At 46.8% G+C, this 17037-nt stretch overlaps 1 long non-coding RNA gene across 1 annotated transcript in view; it reads right to left on the bottom strand.

Moving 5' to 3' along the window:
• The window catches only part of LOC140374232 (uncharacterized), a 204502-nt gene that overhangs the window by 173975 nt on the left and 13490 nt on the right, over nt 1–17037 (bottom strand). The window lies entirely within an intron of this gene.

The following is a 17037-nucleotide window of genomic DNA, read 5'->3' as shown; positions in this document are numbered from 1 at the left end:
GTTGTTTTGTTTTACAGTATATTGCTATGTCGCTGTGTTTTACTATGAAAATATGAAGCCAAATAAACATCAAGTATCAGTAAAAATTACAATTACACGTTTGATGCTTTTGTTTCTGGCCCTGCCCCCTTCAAGCAATCCTTGTAAAAAAGAAATCTCCTGATTGTACTGGCCCTTGTGAGAAAAAAGTTGGGGGCCGCTGATTGAATGTATTGGGCCAATGATTCAATTAAAAGTAAACAGTAGGGGGGACAAAGCATAGCCTTGCCTCGCCCCGATTTACTGAGTCAGTGGGTCTGTCAAGTGGCCGTTCATTTTATTTTTGGTGCTGGACCATCGTAAAGAATCCTCTTGTCCTGGGTTTGTCATTTGTTTATTAAATATGGGAGTATTTGTTCCATTCTTTTGGACATAATTGAGGTATAAATACAATAGTCCACATTCAAAATCAAGAGGCCAATATGAAGTCAATTGTCCCCTTTTAAGGTATTAAGGCCAACACACCTTGACAGCGCGATACGATTGAACCTTGTTGAATTGGGACACGGCTCAACGACTGAAAACTCATGCTTTCCTCACATCTGAGCTGAGCAGAGACAGATCTGTGCTCTTTCCTCACATCTGAGCTGAGCAGAGACAGATCTGTGCTCTTTCCTCACATCTGAGCTGAGCAGAGACAGATCTGTGCTCTGTGACCGACAGAAGGAGTTGTAAACTTGGAGTAGAGGGATGAGAACTACAGCAGAGGCAGAGAAAGCACCTGCTCCTCGTTTAATATGTCTTAAATTGAGTTGTACATCCTGGCTGCAAGGCCCGTGGAGCGATGGTGACGTCGTCAGCTGCGCGCCTCCAAACGTTGAACCAGGAAGTGCGGAGGCTGGCGAAAAGTGTATATTTATCATCGTAGGTCTGAAAGAAGTCCCACTTTGACTTCCGCCCGCTGCAGGCTGGGTGCATTCCGGTCTCTAATGTCTGCCTGCCTGGCGACGCGGTGGCTGCCCACGAGTCCGAAGGTTCACTGGTCCGAAGGTTCACTGGTCCGAAGGTTCGCTAGTCCGAAGGTGTGGGTCCGCGCAGCGGGCTCTACTCCCTTTGCCCTACACACTGGCTTTTAAGACTTTTCTAGTGTTGATGCACTTTTTATGATTAAACTCACGTATTTTCCATAACCGACTTGTTTCTGTGCATAGCCTGAGCTCCTTATCGTATTATTAATGAATGAATTAACTCCGGGATTAAACTGTTTTCCAGTAGCTGCTGCGCGGTCAAATAGCCCAGCAGTTTCAGGAGCCGCGGCACAAAATAGCATAGCAGTTTCGGCCGCCACGCCGCAGACACTTCGGTCTTCAAAAGCTGAATTTCCTTTTTGACTATCAATCCTACGGTGATCGGATCACGCGTATTTCTATACTTATGATCAAATGAAGGCATAAAGCGGAGGATTCGAGATGTTCCCTTGTTATTTTTATATACACAGTACAACTTGGGGTGCCACCTGTGAGCAGCTGGTGCACAAAACGTTGTGACGAGCCCCAGTGCGTGTCTTCGTGCGCATTTTACAGTTGACTACATCCCGATGCCGTCTATGCGCCTTCACTTTAGCTCTATGAGGAACTTTCGGACTAGCGAACTTTCGGACTAGCGAACCTTCGGACCAGCAAACTTTCGGACTTGTGGGGGGTAACCGGCGAAGCGCACGGGAGCACGCACTGGCGGCGCGCGGAAGCGACGCATGGAGCTCACGGCGCACAGGGGCGCATGGGAACTGTGGGCCAAGAAGCAAGAAGCAAAGCGCATGGGTCCCGTTGCTGGAGGAGAGGTTGGTGTGTGCGTGTGGACGTCCCGGAGGTAGGGGTCCACGGGAGAGGCGCGTGCGGAGGAGATGGTGTTCGGAGGCATGGATCACTACCGTGAGTGTGCGCGGCAGAGAACGGACCTGCGTTGGCCGTTCTTCTGGAGAACGTGCTACTGGAGACACGACTGAGTTCAGACTGGGAACAGGTCAGAATCTGATGAGAAACGGCTGATGATTTGTTCAAGCGAACGCTCTGGCTCTCACTGTCGAGAGAGCAGAGACAACAAGAGATGCTGGGATTGGCCTGAATATATATATAGGCCTTCTGGGTAATTAGAGGCGTGGTTAAAGAGTGGAGGTGTGGTTGCTGGAGAAGTAAGAGGTTGAGGTGTGGTCCTGCTCCCGAACCCCAGTTAGCGATTAACATCTCATCAACTACACTTCTGAGCACAACTGGACCACACCCATGACCCATGAGCGGTTTGTTTTTCCTGTATCCATGAAGACCGTGTAACAAACTAGCTATGGACCTATGAAATACTACAGATTTTAACTCCACATGCAGCAGAAACCCTTCCAGAGGAAATACTTGAAATAGCCCTCTCATGACCAACTGAAACATTAGAGCGGAGTAAGAGTGAGACTAAGAAGAGAGTTCACATGTGTCCTCTGGATGCCTGGGCTTTTGTCCTGAGAGCTGTTTCCCTGATCAAACTGTCCATTCAATTCAATCATCATTTGAATCTTTCTACACAAAACTGAAATCTTGGGACATAAAGAAGATGACATAAATCATTTTCTGGACACCCTCAATTTGCCTGGAATGACAGAAGAGCAAAATAAAAAAATAAGAGATGTTGGAGATGCAACGTCCAATCAAGAGACTGAAGAACAATACGTGCCCGACGAGTGATGTAAACATTTACCCCTTTGCTTTTAACAGGGTATTTAAAGAAAAAACATTGGCCCAATTTATCAAAAACTATTCACGCTGTTACAATTGATGAGATGGAACATAAATTTGTCTGTTATGCAGACAGCATTCTATTATATTTGACCAAACAAGAAATACCCATTGTGATGCATTTTCTTCAAAAAAGAATGGTCCAATGTCTGGATACAAATTAATGTACATAAAACAGAAATGATCTCATTCTGGCAACCCTCTCTGACATCTCCTATCTATTTAAATGGAACATGTAATCTCTTAGATATTTAAGTATAGTCCTCCATAAAGATTTATTAACAATTTTGGAGAAAAATTATAACCCTCTTTTTGCTACTATAAAAAAAAAAATCTGATGGAGTGCACTGTGAGTTCCCATTCTTCCGCCTGATTCAGACGTTGTTCAAATGAAATCTACGTATGATTATGATGAGTGTGTTACATTGAAAAGCGTGTTCCCGGGGCAGGCATGATCCCCAGTCTAATTATTCAATAATCTAATGACACAATTGGTCACAGCGAGCAGTGGCAGCAGATGGCGCTTCACACACAGCCCCCTCACGTGTACAAAACCACTTTGGTGTGTAGGCCGAGAAGAGGGGAGCGGAAACAAATATGGGAAAGGATACGTTAATAACAGATGGAATATTATACACTTGGGTTTTATGCGAGCATGTAAAATTGTCAGATATGCTGTTGGCAATTTGTAATTATACGTTTAAGATTTGGGTTTGCGGGACTCAGCTTGTTCTAGTAAATTCTAATCTGTCATAGTCATTCAGTATGGAAATGATCAATGATAAAGCATGGCAGTGTTAACAGAAATTACATTAAAGTGTTAATAATGTTAGCTATATGTCAGTCAGTCTTTTCATTTGAGTTAACCAACACAAACGCTCAAAAAACACAGTGAACAACAAAACAAAATTCAGAAGCAAATATCAATGATAGACTTTTAAAGTCTAAACCAGGTCTAATCCGATCTAAAGCACATCTGATTGATACTGGCTGCTGAGTCCTAACCCACACATGTTGTTATCGCAGTCTTTAAGGCGTTTTGCCCAATTTCAAATAATGGTATGGTGAAAAAGGTATGGTTTAGTTTTACGTGTTCGACTGTTTCAGCAGAGCCTGTGTGGCAGGGGGCGTGGCAGGAGGTGTGTCAGTGTTTTACTCCATGCAAAGCAGGAAGTGCACTATTAGCATGCTAATGTATGTTAGCTTTATTGTGAGGAAAAAAATCACTGTGTTCCAAAAGTTGTGAAAAGTACTTATAAACTCATTGGAGTGAATAATTTGGATGCTCAGAATGCATTAGGTAAGTGAGCGATACATATGGACCGCTGCAAAAAGTTTAAATTAACTAGTTTAATTTTATACTGTACAACAGCACCGTTAACAGTTGTCACCCTAATGCATGGAGATGGGAGGATGGACACAACCCCAAAAAATGATTAAAGGTATTTAGTGATCATTTACAGACATGTAGAGCATTATTTTATATTTTATTCCGTGTAGGAATTGACCTGTAAGTCAACTTAAAAGCATTGTACCTGTATTTAATGTGTTCAGAACTAGTTTGTTTTATTCGGTTTGCAGCAGTCAAAGTTATTTCTCTCCCTAAATATTCACCACAATGACTTTATAAGTGCTTTCACAGTTTTAACAGTCAAACAATCCTTTGCATTTTAACAGCGCACTTCCTGGTTTGCGGATGATACAAATGCTTTGTGCAAACCGCACACAGTGGTCTCATTCTATGTGCTATTTTTTACAATGTTGCTTTACATTGTACACAAGCAAACGTTTATTTCATTTTACATAAAATAAACGTTTGCTTGTGTCTTTATCTTCACCCAGTGGGACAGGTCTTGCGCTGTGTTCAGGATTGCCCCTGTCTCTCCGTGAGTCCCCGGAGGTCCTACTGTCCTCAGGGCAGCTGCAGGCTCCGGCCCACACGTCAGACCAGGTTTGTGAGAGACACTGTGCTCTGTGTGATCATGTGGACAAAATTAGCTATAGAAAATGATCTATTGTGACGTTTTACGCTTCCATATTTGTCTGAACTGTTTGAAACCCGAGCAGGGCCTGGAAAAGAGATATTGAGCCTCGGTGGGAAGGTAACGCTGAATTAAGGTTTTGGATTCATTTAAATGTCAAATACATACAGAGGCCAATTTGTGCCATGGCATTTCATGCTTTGTAAGTTAGGTTCAGTCTGCTCTTTACATATGGTAAAAGGAAACAGACACCGGGTCAAACATGCAAACAGGCACAGAAAGGCCTGTGCGCCCTATGACTTACATTTTACTACACTGCTGTGAGGCAACAGTGCTAACTACTCAACCAACTTGTCTTGTTCCAAGTCCGATACACACACACACATCTGAAAGAGATATCTGAGATATGGCTACACATTTTCAATTCATAATTTTGACCATAATCGAGTTCACCAGCAACTTTGAATTATTCATTATTTGCCTGTGGCAATTATTTATATATATATATATATATATATATATATATATATATATACATATACACGCTCCTCCTCCCTATCTCTTTAGTTTTTTGCAGTTCTTTTGAGTCCTGAACAGATTGTCTCTATACTGCAACAGAGGACATAAACGCCAGTAAAAGAGCAGAGGCACTAAGACATGCTTGATCATCAGCATTAATTGGATAGTGAGGGAGGATGGAAAAGTTTGGCCCATAAAAATCGAAATAAATAATAGCTAGGTGCAAGTGTGCGCGGATGCCGTCTGTAGGAGCGCCCATAAATCGCACAATAATGACATGCTTACCCATAAATGACTAAACAAGGGGCCATTACCGCACGCATGACTTCTCCTCTCGTCTGTGGAGCAGATGTTAATAATTTTTTGTATAATGCAGAAGGAGAGAGAGGTAGATGAGGGGGAGAGGATACATCACGAGTCAGAGAAGGGTCAGCCATGTAAACAAGACAGAACAGAGAGGAGCAGGAGAACAACAGGAGAGGAGCAGGAGAACAACAGGAGAGGAGCAGGAGAACTACAGGAGAGGAGCAGGAGAACAACAGGAGAGGAGCAGGAGAACAACAACAGGAGAGGAGCAGGAGAACTACAGGAGAGGAGCAGGAGAACAACAGGAGAGGAGCAGGAGAACAACAACAGGAGAGGAGCAGGAGAACTACAGGAGAGGAGCAGGAGAACAACAGGAGAGGAGCAGGAGAACTACAGGAGAGGAGCAGGAGAACAACAACAGGAGAGGAGCAGGAGAACTACAGGAGAGGAGCAGGAGAACAACAGGAGAGGAGCAGGAGAACAACAACAGGAGAGGAGCAGGAGAACTACAGGAGAGGAGCAGGAGAACAACAGGAGAGGAGCAGGAGAACTACAGGAGAGGAGCAGGAGAACAACAGGAGAGGAGCAGGAGAACTACAGGAGAGGAGCAGGAGAACAACAGGAGAGGAGCAGGAGAACTACAGGAGAGGAGCAGGAGAACTACAGGAGAGGAGCAGGAGAACAACAGGAGAGGAGCAGGAGAACTACAGGAGAGGAGCAGGAGAACAACAGGAGAGGAGCAGGAGAACTACAGGAGAGGAGCAGGAGAACAACAGGAGAGGAGCAGGAGAACTACAGGAGAGGAGCAGGAGAACTACAGGAGAGGAGCAGGAGAACAACAGGAGAGGAGCAGGAGAACTACAGGAGAGGAGCAGGAGAACTACAGGAGAGGAGCAGGAGAACTACAGGAGAGGAGCAGGAGAACAACAGGAGAGGAGCAGGAGAACTACAGGAGAGGAGCAGGAGAACTACAGGAGAGGAGCAGGAGAACAACAGGAGAGGAGCAGGAGAACTACAGGAGAGGAGCAGGAGAACTACAGGAGAGGAGCAGGAGAACTACAGGAGAGGAGCAGGAGAACTACAGGAGAGGAGCAGGAGAACTACAGGAGAGGAGCAGGAGAACTACAGGAGAGGAGCAGGAGAATAACAGGAGAGGAGCAGGAGAACTACAGGAGAGGAGCAGGAGAACAACAGGAGAGGAGCAGGAGAACTACAGGAGAGGAGAAGGAGAACAACAGGAGAGGAGCAGGAGAACAACAGGAGAGGAGCAGGAGAACTACAGGAGAGGAGCAGGAGAACAACAACAGGAGAGGAGCAGGAGAACTACAGGAGAGGAGCAGGAGAACTACAGGAGAGGAGCAGGATAACTACAGGAGAGGAGCAGGAGAACTACAGGAGAGGAGCAGGAGAACAACAGGAGAGGAGCAGGAGAACTACAGGAGAGGAGCAGGAGAACTACAGGAGAGGAGCAGGAGAACAACAACAGGAGAGGAGCAGGAGAACTACAGGAGAGGAGCAGGAGAACAACAGGAGAGGAGCAGGAGAACTACAGGAGAGGAGCAGGAGAACAACAGGAGAGGAGCAGGAGAACTACAGGAGAGGAGCAGGAGAACTACAGGAGAGGAGCAGGAGAACAACAGGAGAGGAGCAGGAGAACTACAGGAGAGGAGCAGGAGAACAACAGGAGAGGAGCAGGAGAACAACAGGAGAGGAGCAGGAGAACAACAGGAGAGGAGCAGGAGAACTACAGGAGAGGAGCAGGAGAACTACAGGAGAGGAGCAGGAGAACTACAGGAGAGGAGCAGGAGAACTACAGGAGAGGAGCAGGAGAACTACAGGAGAGGAGCAGGAGAACTACAGGAGAGGAGCAGGAGAACTACAGGAGAGGAGCAGGAGAACAACAGGAGAGGAGCAGGAGAACTACAGGAGAGGAGCAGGAGAACTACAGGAGAGGAGCAGGAGAACAACAGGAGAGGAGCAGGAGAACTACAGGAGAGGAGCAGGAGAACAACAGGAGAGGAGCAGGAGAACTACAGGAGAGGAGCAGGAGAACAACAGGAGAGGAGCAGGAGAACTACAGGAGAGGAGCAGGAGAACTACAGGAGAGGAGCAGGAGAACTACAGGAGAGGAGCAGGAGAACTACAGGAGAGGAGCAGGAGAACAACAGGAGAGGAGCAGGAGAACTACAGGAGAGGAGCAGGAGAACAACAGGAGAGGAGCAGGAGAACTACAGGAGAGGAGCAGGAGAACTACAGGAGAGGAGCAGGAGAACAACAGGAGAGGAGCAGGAGAACTACAGGAGAGGAGCAGGAGAACTACAGGAGAGGAGCAGGAGAACAACAGGAGAGGAGCAGGAGAACTACAGGAGAGGAGCAGGAGAACTACAGGAGAGGAGCAGGAGAACTACAGGAGAGGAGCAGGAGAACTACAGGAGAGGAGCAGGAGAACTACAGGAGAGGAGCAGGAGAACAACAACAGGAGAGGAGCAGGAGAACAACAACAGGAGAGGAGCAGGAGAACTACAGGAGAGGAGCAGGAGAACAACAGGAGAGGAGCAGGAGAACTACAGGAGAGGAGCAGGAGAACAACAGGAGAGGAGCAGGAGAACTACAGGAGAGGAGCAGGAGAACTACAGGAGAGGAGCAGGAGAACAACAGGAGAGGAGCAGGAGAACTACAGGAGAGGAGCAGGAGAACAACAGGAGAGGAGCAGGAGAACTACAGGAGAGGAGCAGGAGAACAACAGGAGAGGAGCAGGAGAACTACAGGAGAGGAGCAGGAGAACTACAGGAGAGGAGCAGGAGAACAACAGGAGAGGAGCAGGAGAACTACAGGAGAGGAGCAGGAGAACTACAGGAGAGGAGCAGGAGAACTACAGGAGAGGAGCAGGAGAACAACAGGAGAGGAGCAGGAGAACTACAGGAGAGGAGCAGGAGAACTACAGGAGAGGAGCAGGAGAACAACAGGAGAGGAGCAGGAGAACTACAGGAGAGGAGCAGGAGAACTACAGGAGAGGAGCAGGAGAACTACAGGAGAGGAGCAGGAGAACTACAGGAGAGGAGCAGGAGAACTACAGGAGAGGAGCAGGAGAACTACAGGAGAGGAGCAGGAGAATAACAGGAGAGGAGCAGGAGAACTACAGGAGAGGAGCAGGAGAACAACAGGAGAGGAGCAGGAGAACTACAGGAGAGGAGAAGGAGAACAACAGGAGAGGAGCAGGAGAACAACAGGAGAGGAGCAGGAGAACTACAGGAGAGGAGCAGGAGAACAACAACAGGAGAGGAGCAGGAGAACTACAGGAGAGGAGCAGGAGAACTACAGGAGAGGAGCAGGATAACTACAGGAGAGGAGCAGGAGAACTACAGGAGAGGAGCAGGAGAACAACAGGAGAGGAGCAGGAGAACTACAGGAGAGGAGCAGGAGAACTACAGGAGAGGAGCAGGAGAACAACAACAGGAGAGGAGCAGGAGAACTACAGGAGAGGAGCAGGAGAACAACAGGAGAGGAGCAGGAGAACTACAGGAGAGGAGCAGGAGAACAACAGGAGAGGAGCAGGAGAACTACAGGAGAGGAGCAGGAGAACTACAGGAGAGGAGCAGGAGAACAACAGGAGAGGAGCAGGAGAACTACAGGAGAGGAGCAGGAGAACAACAGGAGAGGAGCAGGAGAACAACAGGAGAGGAGCAGGAGAACAACAGGAGAGGAGCAGGAGAACTACAGGAGAGGAGCAGGAGAACTACAGGAGAGGAGCAGGAGAACTACAGGAGAGGAGCAGGAGAACTACAGGAGAGGAGCAGGAGAACTACAGGAGAGGAGCAGGAGAACTACAGGAGAGGAGCAGGAGAACTACAGGAGAGGAGCAGGAGAACAACAGGAGAGGAGCAGGAGAACTACAGGAGAGGAGCAGGAGAACTACAGGAGAGGAGCAGGAGAACAACAGGAGAGGAGCAGGAGAACTACAGGAGAGGAGCAGGAGAACAACAGGAGAGGAGCAGGAGAACTACAGGAGAGGAGCAGGAGAACAACAGGAGAGGAGCAGGAGAACTACAGGAGAGGAGCAGGAGAACTACAGGAGAGGAGCAGGAGAACTACAGGAGAGGAGCAGGAGAACTACAGGAGAGGAGCAGGAGAACAACAGGAGAGGAGCAGGAGAACTACAGGAGAGGAGCAGGAGAACAACAGGAGAGGAGCAGGAGAACTACAGGAGAGGAGCAGGAGAACTACAGGAGAGGAGCAGGAGAACAACAGGAGAGGAGCAGGAGAACGACAGGAGAGGAGCAGGAGAACTACAGGAGAGGAGCAGGAGAACAACAGGAGAGGAGCAGGAGAACTACAGGAGAGGAGCAGGAGAACTACAGGAGAGGAGCAGGAGAACTACAGGAGAGGAGCAGGAGAACTACAGGAGAGGAGCAGGAGAACTACAGGAGAGGAGCAGGAGAACAACAACAGGAGAGGAGCAGGAGAACAACAACAGGAGAGGAGCAGGAGAACTACAGGAGAGGAGCAGGAGAACAACAGGAGAGGAGCAGGAGAACTACAGGAGAGGAGCAGGGGAACAACAGGAGAGGAGCAGGAGAACTACAGGAGAGGAGCAGGAGAACTACAGGAGAGGAGCAGGAGAACAACAGGAGAGGAGCAGGAGAACTACAGGAGAGGAGCAGGAGAACAACAGGAGAGGAGCAGGAGAACTACAGGAGAGGAGCAGGAGAACAACAGGAGAGGAGCAGGAGAACTACAGGAGAGGAGCAGGAGAACTACAGGAGAGGAGCAGGAGAACAACAGGAGAGGAGCAGGAGAACTACAGGAGAGGAGCAGGAGAACTACAGGAGAGGAGCAGGAGAACTACAGGAGAGGAGCAGGAGAACAACAGGAGAGGAGCAGGAGAACTACAGGAGAGGAGCAGGAGAACTACAGGAGAGGAGCAGGAGAACAACAGGAGAGGAGCAGGAGAACTACAGGAGAGGAGCAGGAGAACTACAGGAGAGGAGCAGGAGAACTACAGGAGAGGAGCAGGAGAACTACAGGAGAGGAGCAGGAGAACTACAGGAGAGGAGCAGGAGAACTACAGGAGAGGAGCAGGAGAACAACAGGAGAGGAGCAGGAGAACTACAGGAGAGGAGCAGGAGAACAACAGGAAAGGAGCAGGAGAACTACAGGAGAGGAGCAGGAGAACTACAGCAGAGGAGCAGGAGAACAACAGGAGAGGAGCAGGAGAACTACAGGAGAGGAGCAGGAGAACAACAGGAGAGGAGCAGGAGAACTACAGGAGAGGAGCAGGAGAACAACAGGAGAGGAGCAGGAGAACTACAGGAGAGGAGCAGGAGAACTACAGGAGAGGAGCAGGAGAACAACAGGAGAGGAGCAGGAGAACTACAGGAGAGGAGCAGGAGAACTACAGGAGAGGAGCAGGAGAACTACAGGAGAGGAGCAGGAGAACAACAGGAGAGGAGCAGGAGAACTACAGGAGAGGAGCAGGAGAACTACAGGAGAGGAGCAGGAGAACTACAGGAGAGGAGCAGGAGAACAACAGGAGAGGAGCAGGAGAACAACAGGAGAGGAGCAGGAGAACTACAGGAGAGGAGCAGGAGAACTACAGGAGAGGAGCAGGAGAACAACAGGAGAGGAGCAGGAGAACTACAGGAGAGGAGCAGGAGAACTACAGGAGAGGAGCAGGAGAACTACAGGAGAGGAGCAGGAGAACTACAGGAGAGGAGCAGGAGAACTACAGGAGAGGAGCAGGAGAACTACAGGAGAGGAGCAGGAGAACTACAGGAGAGGAGCAGGAGAACAACAGGAGAGGAGCAGGAGAACTACAGGAGAGGAGCAGGAGAACTACAGGAGAGGAGCAGGAGAACTACAGGAGAGGAGCAGGAGAACAACAGGAGAGGAGCAGGAGAACAACAGGAGAGGAGCAGGAGAACAACAACAGGAGAGGAGCAGGAGAACTACAGGAGAGGAGCAGGAGAACAACAGGAGAGGAGCAGGAGAACAACAGGAGAGGAGCAGGAGAACTACAGGAGAGGAGCAGGAGAACAACAGGAGAGGAGCAGGAGAACAACAGGAGAGGAGCAGGAGAACAACAGGAGAGGAGCAGGAGAACAACAGGAGAGGAGCAGGAGAACAACAGGAGAGGAGCAGGAGAACAACAGGAGAGGAGCAGGAGAAAAACAGGAGAGGAGCAGGAGAACAACAGGAGAGGAGCAGGAGAACAACAGGAGAGGAGCAGGAGAACAACAGGAGAGGAGCAGGAGAAAAACAGGAGAGGAGCAGGAGAACAACAGGAGAGGAGCAGGAGAACTACAGGAGAATGGAGGAAGGTCAGCCACCTGCTCGTCTCCATGGAGATGTAAATTTCTTTTCCTGGAATGTTCCATAGTCTCAAAAGTATTTCATTCCGTAGAAACAAGCAGGTGACGCCACCAGGCACTTACTGGTCAGATCTGTTTCGGGGCGAGCCCACTCACAATAAGAATGCAGGTTTTCGAGCAGTAAAAATCATTGTAATTATTACAGACCCTCCAAAAAGTGAAAAGTTACATTGCGAAGCTTTAAATCTACTTGAGTAAATGGACCGGAGCACCACCCGCCTCTGCTAATGTCCTATGCTCCACATTCTCTACAATAAACACATAAATGAGCCCAAATACAACCGCCGTATTAATGAGACAAATATAGTCGTCTGGAATATAATGCTTTGTTTATGGCCTTTCTTCTGACATTTTATGATTGCTGTTGTAATTAGAGCAGGTAGATTATTGGAGTGTGTTATGAGACTATCTCCTTTATCACCTCAAATAAATCCTGAATATTTATCCGCTGCCTTCCAGATAAACAATGGTGCGCTTAATTGCTAGAAGTAGAAAACACAGAGGTAAAGTGCTGTTTGTGTGTCTCTTGCTGTCTGACCTCCCACACGCTCCCTGGAGGGGGCGCTGCACACTCCTCAAACCTCTGAACCACAGCCGCCTGCCCGCCGCCCGCCGCCCGCCGCCCGCCGCTCGCCGCGTCTCCGGATGCTTGTAATGGAGACAAAAATAACATCAGGTGAAAGCGTTGGCCAAAGAGAGGATTTCAACCAGGACACAGACAAACAAGGAGTGTGGAGGCTTGAACAGACCAGTGTTTCTCAAACTGGGGTATGTGTACTGGGGGTATACAAGCTTGTTCTAGTGCAGCGGTGGGCAAACTGCGGCCGGCCCGCCAAACATGCCAAGTAATATTTAAAAACTATTTTTTACCCTTAAGTATCTGTCTGCACTTGTATCCTTACTACATATGACGTGAAATGAATTAAATAATAGATTCAAATAGCCTATATTTGACAGAAAAGTGATATTTTATTTGATATTTAATTTTTTGAATTAATTTTTTTACACACCAATGAGCCTGCCCTCTGCTACATGCCTGGATTCCAATATGGCCCTCGGAGGAAAATAACTGCCCACCCCTGTTCTAGTGGGACGTAAACTCTTCTTCCGTTCTTGTCATCAGTGGTGACTCACACCGCAGTGTCGTGAGTTCGATTCTCAATCGTGACATTTTACTCCTCTCTCATCCCCCATTTCACTCTCTACTTTCCTGTAAATAAAGCCTACGGGCAAATTAAAAACTTAAACTGTTTTTTTTTTTCTTCATAATTTGTGTTTTTCTTTTGAAATATAAAAAACACCTTTTACTTAAATTTTTCCAATTTGTTTTAGATTAGCTTCCTCTTGATGTCTTCAGATGGTGGACCTGGTTGGTCGTGCTTCTCTGTGCCTTCACCCAAACAGAGTCTGCTTGGAATATGTTGAAGAAAGACATATTATGGCATATTATGCCTTTAATTTGTTTTTCAAGTTTAATGAATAAATAAAATAATAAACAAACATAGAACAAACAAAAAAATCAGAATAAAAACAGAAAAAGACAAAAAAATAAATAAATCATGGCACATTTAAGTGAAAATTAATGTTTTAATGGGTCCACAGAATTAAGTCCAGTTCCATGTTTGTGTCAGCTATTTTTGTGATGGCCTTTTTCCTGCTATCAAAAGTATATTCCAAAAGTATCCACGTATTGTGTCCATGACAGGAGTTTTGAGGATGATTCTGGTCCCCGGGTAACACCTAACTAGGGATGGGAGTGTTGCTATCGATATATATCGATACTGCTATGCAAATATTGATACTAATTAACATGTGCAAATAATAAGTCAAGGCATTTATTTAAGTTTTTTTCCCTCAAAGTACTTTGTATTGTATTGAAAATGTGGTCACTACACTTCACTGATGCTGCTGGCAGCTTCACGTCTCTAACTACAGCACTTCCTGGTCTTGTTCCTGGTCTAGTCCCAGCTGCACGAGGGACACTGAGGGGGAAGCCTAAGCCTTGCTAGCACTGCTAACGTTATCACTGCTAACGTTATCATTGCTAACGTTATCACTGCTAACGTTATCATTGCTAACGTTATCACTGCTAACGTTATCACTGCTAACGTTATCACTGCTAACGTTATCACTGCTAACGTTATCACTGCTAACGTTATCACTGCTAACGTTATCACTGCTTCCTGCAGCACAGTCCAGTAAACCTGATGCTACAGTCCATCTATAGCTAGACTTCAGCACCTCCAATGAGCAGAGCCACCACTTCACTTCACGCAGCTATCCCTGTCGTTAGAGAAGGAGCCAGGGTTCTGACGGGACATATGACGGTAGTTGGAGCCCTTCACGGTCAATAGTTGTTTAACAGGTTACTTCAACGCAGTACTTTTTTGTTAAACTCCTTTTTTCACTCAAGAAATATCATAATTGTGCACGTGAGGGCCATCTAGATGCGCAATTTTATAATTACAATTATAAAACAAGGCAAAACTAAACATGCCAATTAACCAAGCAAAATGTCTTCACTCAGTTAAGCACTTAGTGATGGTTTATTGGTTAACCATGGGTGGCTCTTGTGGAATGAGGCCGGTGATAGTGATAACCATGACCTCAAATGCAGCTAGTCTTCAGTAGCTCAGAGTCTTGGTCACAGAATATGAAGTGGAAGAACATGCTTACATCCAAAGTGTATCAGGAAAACTTACATTGAGTCGTAAGTAATTGATTTGATTGAAATCAGAACTGTAATATTCAACCTTTAACATGTTACCTTCTCAGCACATCCATACAATCCAATGTGACTGTAGTGATATTTTAATGGATCCATGAGCACACTTTGAATACGTCGTTATGATTCATTGCTGTGATTGGTTAAGCACAAATTACATTAGGCAAGCACTAAATAATGCTTCGCCCAATCAGCTTGAATTATTTCACTCACTGTACTGTACCCACCTTTTCCCGATCGCATTCGGCGAGAGATTTTCCTGATTGATTCATGTGTAAAGCGCCACCCATCAGTCTGTTGTGAGCCAGGTTAGTAATGTATTGTCTTTATAAGCTAAATGGTTTGTGGCGTTGGATAGCAGTTACATTCACTTGTCACTTTTTGAAGGTATGTCTCCCAGATCTGAGATAAAAAATCCAATTTAATACAGCTTTTACTGACGATTACTGATGATGGAGTGAAGTGCACACGTAGTTGTCATTTGATGTTTTGGTTCTGACAATTCTCAAATCAGAAATGAGCCTCTTCTGTGTCTCAGGCATTGCAGTGCCAGATTCAAAGCTGAAATCCAGTGAGTTTAAACCTGTGCTTTGTCCTCGCTCTGATCTGAACGGTCTCCAGCTGAAGTCCAGCACCTGCACCAATCATGACTCAGGGCCAGTCTGGCCTCTGCTGCTCAGTGAGCCTGGGATTCTGGAGAAGGACACTTGGCTGTGTCCTATAACCCAAGATCAGTGGTAATTGTTAATCTTTTGTTAAAGATGAAAAGCGCCACCCACATTAAAAAAAAGCATCTTTTCGAGAATCAACTTTTCTTTTCATTTTTTTGATTTATAACTATAAAAACAAACACAAAGAAAAAGAACAGGACCAGAGAGAAAAGACTTCAACCAAAACAAGCAGATATCTTCCAAAAACAGAGCAACAAATAAAGAAGGGAAATTATGAAAGAAAACATCCCAATTAGTCCATAGTCTGTCTAATTTGTCTATTTTCAAATTAAGTCCCAAAGTAGTAAATTTTTGCTCTTTTTGTATTAAACATTTTGACCTTCTGACCACATTACAAAAAACATTTCTACGTGAGTTACAACAATTTGATTTAGTTCATTGTGATTTAAGTCATTTTATTTATATATTTTATAAAAATAATAATGATAATAATAATAATCAAACATTTTTCAAAATAAAACATAAAAACTAACTTAAAGGTTGAATGGATGATTTTTTTGGCCAAAATCTGAGTCTTATTTCCTCGTGGCGTGGACGGCCGATTAGTCCTGCCACGTGTCAATCATAAAACGCACCTATCGTTCACCTGCAGCCGCGTGCGGCTCGTCCCACGTTTCCGCGCGTCTAATTGCATTGATCTATCATAATATAGTTCCCTCAGTGTACGGGACAAAATGAAGACGGAGAAAGACAGTTCGAGCTGACTCAGAAGTGGACAGAAATCTACGGGAGACGAGAGATGTGATGTGATCCGTTGCGCTAATAAACAAAGGCACGTGTGTGTTGTATCAGTCCACACGGGGGAGTGGCATGTGCACGGGGGAGTGGCATGCGCACGGGGGAGTGGCATGCCCACGGGGGAGTGGCATGCGCATGGGGGAGTGGCATGCGCACTGGGGAGTGGCATGCCCACGGGGGAGTGGCATGCGTACGGGGGAGTGGCATGTCCACGGGGGAGTGGCATGCGCACGGGGGAGTGGCATGTCCACGGGGGAGTGGCATGTGCACGGGGGAGTGGCATGTGCACGGGGGAGTGGCATGTGCACGGGGGAGTGGCATGTGCACGGGGGAGTGGCATGCGCACGGGGGAGTGGCATGCGCACGGGGGAGTGGCATGTGCACGGGGGAGTGGCATGTGCACGGGGGAGTGGCATGTGCACGGGGGAGTGGCATGCGCACTTCCGCCTGAGTTCTCAAATCGCCGAAAAATCGTCCATTGCGCCTTTAACCTAACCAGAGAGCGAAACATCCATCAAAAATTAAACAAATATCACCTCAACATTTAAAATAGTAAAGTATAAAAACAGTGCCAATGAGTTCTGAGTCAGTCAAATTTGTTGTTTTCCAAATGTAGTTTGAATGTTTTTCTTTCCATTTGTCTCTTTCCTGTTCTTCTGTCAGTGCAGTCCTTGGTCGGTGGGGGTTGTGGCATCATCCATTTCTTTGTTATGGCTTTTTTTCCCCGCTGCCAAAAGCACATTCCAAAGGTATCCATTCATTGTGTCCATGACAGGATAGTGGCAATGTCAAAAACTGTCTGCAGTGCATCCTAACAGGACGATCCAAAACGCATGATAGTGGTTTGCCTCCTGCTGCCACATCCTCTCCAACAGTCTGCATTTCCCTGTGAGTAATGGGCACTTGGAC

Source organism: Eucyclogobius newberryi, unplaced genomic scaffold (genome assembly GCF_026437365.1).
Source record: "Eucyclogobius newberryi isolate DKJ021-1_F unplaced genomic scaffold, fEucNew1.0.hap1 SCAF_3, whole genome shotgun sequence".
NCBI classification, from domain to species: Eukaryota; Metazoa; Chordata; class Actinopteri; order Gobiiformes; family Gobiidae; genus Eucyclogobius; species Eucyclogobius newberryi.
The sequence above is the reverse complement of the archived record's forward strand: the minus strand, read 5'-3'. Positions and strand labels throughout refer to the sequence as shown.